Source organism: Arachis stenosperma, chromosome 3, assembly GCF_014773155.1.
Source record: "Arachis stenosperma cultivar V10309 chromosome 3, arast.V10309.gnm1.PFL2, whole genome shotgun sequence".
Taxonomy (NCBI): domain Eukaryota; kingdom Viridiplantae; phylum Streptophyta; class Magnoliopsida; order Fabales; family Fabaceae; genus Arachis; species Arachis stenosperma.
Window position 1 is genome coordinate 109,822,991 of NC_080379.1, and position 3,992 is coordinate 109,826,982.

Consider the following 3,992-nt stretch of genomic DNA (forward strand, 5'->3'; position numbering starts at 1 on the left):
TAGGAGGGAGTTCAGTAATTTTCTTGCTCAGCTGTCCCACTTGTGCCCCCAAGTTTCTAATGGAGGACCTTGTTTCAGTCATGAAACTTTGAGTGGTTTTGATTAGATCAGAGACCATGGTTGCTAAGTCAGAGTGATTCTGCTTAGAATTCTCTGTCTGTTGCTGAGAAGATAATGGAAAAGGCTTGCCATTGCTAAACCTGTTTCTTCCACCATTATTGTTGTTAAAACCTTGTTGAGGTCTCTGTTGATCCTTCCAAGAAAGATTTGGATGATTTCTCCATGAAGAATTATAGGTGTTTCCATAGGGTTCTCCCATGTAATTCACCTCTTCCATTGAAGGGTTCTCAGGATCATAAGCTTCTTCTTTAGATAAAGCATCCTTAGTACTGCCTGGTGCATTTTGCATTTCAGACAGACTTTGAGAAATCAAATTGACTTGCTGAGTCAATATCTTGTTCTGAGCCAATATGGCATTCATAGTATTAATCTCAAGAACTCCTTTCTTCTGATTCGTCCTATTGTTCACAGGATTCCTTTCAGAAGTGTACATAAATTGGTTATTTGCAACCATTTCAATTAGTTCTTGAGCTTCTGTAGGCGTCTTCTTCAGATGAAGAGATCCCCCAGCAGAGCTATCCAATGACATCTTGGATAGTTCAGAGAGACCATCATAGAAAATACCTATGATGCTCCATTCAAAAAGCATGCCAGAAGGACATTTTCTGATCAATTGTTTGTATCTTTCCCAAGCTTCATAGAGGGATTCTCCTTCCTTCTGTCTGAAGGTTTGGACTTCCACTCTAAGCTTACTCAATTTTTGAGGTGGAAAGAACTTTGCCAAGAAGGCATTGACTAGCTTTTCCCAAGAGTTCAGGCTTTCTTCAGGTTGTGAATCCAACCATATCCTAGCTCTGTCTCTTACAGCAAAAGGGAATAGCAAAAGTCTGTAGACCTCAGGGTCAACCCCATTAGTCTTGACAGTGTCACAGATTTGCAAGAATTCAACTAAAAACTGATGAGGATCTTCCAATAGAAGTCCATGGAACTTGCAATTCTGTTGCATTAGAGAAACTAATTGAGGCTTAAGCTCAAAGTTGTTTGCTTCAATGGCAGGGATAGAGATGCTTCTCCCATAGAAGTCGGGAGGAGGTGCAGTAAAGTCACCCAGCACCTTCCTTGCATTGTTGGCATTGTTGTTGTTTTCGGCTGCCATGGGTTCTTCTTCTTTGAAGATTTCTGTTAGGTCCTCTACAGAGAGTTGTGCCTTAGCTTCTCTTAGCTTTCGCTTCAAGGTCCTTTCAGGTTCAGGGTCCGCCTCAACAAGAATGCTTTTGTCTTTGCTCCTGCTCATATGAAAGAGAAGAGAACAAGAAAATGTGGAATCCTCTATGTCACAGTATAGAGATTCCTTGAGGTGTCAGAGGAACAGAAAAATAGAAGGAAGAGGTAGAAGAATTCGAACTTAGTGAGATAGAGTTCGAATTGTGCATTGAGGAGGAGTGGTACTCCATAAATAGAAGGATGTGAGAAGAGGGGAAGAGATTTTTCGAAAATTAAGTAAAAGATTTAAAAAAAAAACATTTTGAAAAAGATTTTGAAGAAGATATGATTGAAAACTTTTTTGAAAAAGATGTGATTTAAAAGTTATGGTTTTAAAAAGATGTGATTGAGAAGATATGATTTGAAAAACAATTTAAAAAGATTTGATTTTAAAAAATTAATGACTTGGCTAACAAGAAAAGATATGATTCAAACATTAAACCTTTCTCAACAGAAAAGGCAACATACTTGAAATGTTGAATCAAATCATTAATTGATAATAAGTATTTTTGAAAAAGGAAAGAAATTGATTTTGAAAAAGATTTGATTGAAAAGATATGATTTGAAAAAGATTTGATTTTGAAAAATTTTGAAAACTTGAAAAAAATTTGAGTTAAAAACAGAATCTTCCCTCTTGTGCCATCCTGGCATTAAACGCCCAGAATGGTGCATATTCTGGCGTTTAACGCCCAAAACTCTACCCTTTTGGGCGTTAAACGCCCAGCCAAGCACCCTGGCTGGCGTTTAAACGCCAGTCTGCCTTCTTTACTGGGCATTTTGAACGCCCAGCTTTTTCTGTATAATTCCTCTGCTGTATGTTCTGAATCTTCAATTCCCTGTATTATTGACTTGAAAATAGAACCAAGATCAAATAAACAATGCATGCAAGACATCAAACTTAAAATAAGACACTAGACTCAACAAGAAACATAAAATATTTTTGGTTTTTATGATTTTGTAATTTTTTTGGTTTTTTCGAAAATTAAGTGGAAAAGAAAATAAAGGTATCAAAATTCTTAATGATAATTCCAGGAATCATGCAATGTTAGTCTAAAGCTTCAGTCTAAAGGAATTAGACATGGATAGCCAAGCTTCAGCAGGACATTGCATTCAAGAGCTAAATGATGAGAATCATCAGCTTTGGTGATGATAAGATCATCACCTTGAAACACTAGAATTCATTCTTAAGAACTCTGAAAAATACCTAATCTAAGCAACAAGATGAACCGTCAGTTGTCCATACTCGAAACAATCCCCGGCAACGGCGCCAAAAACTTGGTGCACGAAATTGTGATCACTACTTTTCACAACTCAAATAATCCCCGGTAATGAATCCAAAAACTTGGTGTTCAATACCATGGCATAAACACAACTTCGCACAACTAACCAGCAAGTGCACTGGGTCGTCCAAGTAATAAACCTTACGCGAGTAAGGGTCGATCCCACGGAGATTGTTGGTATGAAGCAAGCTATGGTCACCTTGTAAATCTCAGTCAGGCAGATTCAAATGGTTATGGATGATATAAGACTAAAGCATAAAGATAAAGATAGAGATACTTATGTAATTCATTGGTGAGAACTTCAGATAAGCGAATGGAGATGCTTTGTCCCTTCCGTCTCTCTGCTTTCCTACTGTCTTCATTCAATCCTTCTTACTCCTTTCCATGGCAAGCTGTATGTTGGGCATCACCGTTGTCAATGGCTACAGTCCCGTCCTCTCAGTGGAAATGTTCAACGCACCCTGTCATGGCACGGCTATCCAGCTGTCGGTTCTCGATCATGTCGGAATAGAATCCAGTGATTCTTTTGCGTCTGTCACTAACGCCCCACAATCGCGAGTTTGAAGCTCGTCACAGTCATTCAATCATTGAATCCTACTCAGAATACCACAGACAAGGTTTAGACCTTCCGGATTCTCTTGAATGCAGTCATCAATTCTAGCTTATACCACGAAGATTCCGGTTAAAGAATCCAAGAGATATCTACCCAATCTAAGGTAGAACGGAGGTGATTGACGGTCACGCGTTCATAGGTGAGAATGAAGATGAGTGTCACGGATCATCACATTCATCAAGTTGAAGAACAAGTGATATCTTGGAATAAGAACAAGCCGAATTGAATAGAAGAACAATAGTAATTGCATTAATACTCGAGGTACAGCAGAGCTCCACACCTTAATCTATGGTGTGTAGAAACTCCACCGTTGAAAATACATAAGAACAAGGTCTAGGCATGGCCGAATGGCCAGCCTCCCAATGATCTAAGATAGCATAAAACTACTCAAAGATAGCTACCGAGATGAAAATACAATAGCAAAAAGTCCTATTTATAAAGAACTAGTAGCCTAGGGTTTACAAAGATGAGTAAATGACATAAAAATCCACTTCCGGGCCCACTTGGTGTGTGCTTGGGCTGAGCATTGAAGCATTTTCGTGTAGAGACTCTTCTTGGAGTTAAACACCAGCTTTTGTGCCAGTTTGGGCGTTTAACTCCCATTCTTGTGCCAGTTCTGGCGTTTAACACCGGGCAGTTTTGAGCTGATTTGGAACGCCGGTTTGAGCCATCAAATCTCGAGAAAAGTATGGACTATTATACATTGCTGGAAAGCCCAAGATGTCTACTTTCCAACGCCGTTGAGAGCACGCCAATTGGGCTTCTGTAGCTCCAGA

General features: G+C 39.2%; 1 non-coding gene across 1 annotated transcript; it reads left to right on the forward strand.

Annotated features, from left to right (window-relative positions):
* The first annotated feature begins 707 nt into the window (after nt 1-707).
* LOC130972750 (small nucleolar RNA R71) lies at nt 708-811 on the forward strand. The gene has a single exon (XR_009083913.1). It is a non-coding gene; the product is annotated as a small nucleolar RNA R71 (small nucleolar RNA).
* The last annotated feature ends 3,181 nt before the right edge of the window (nt 812-3,992 follow it).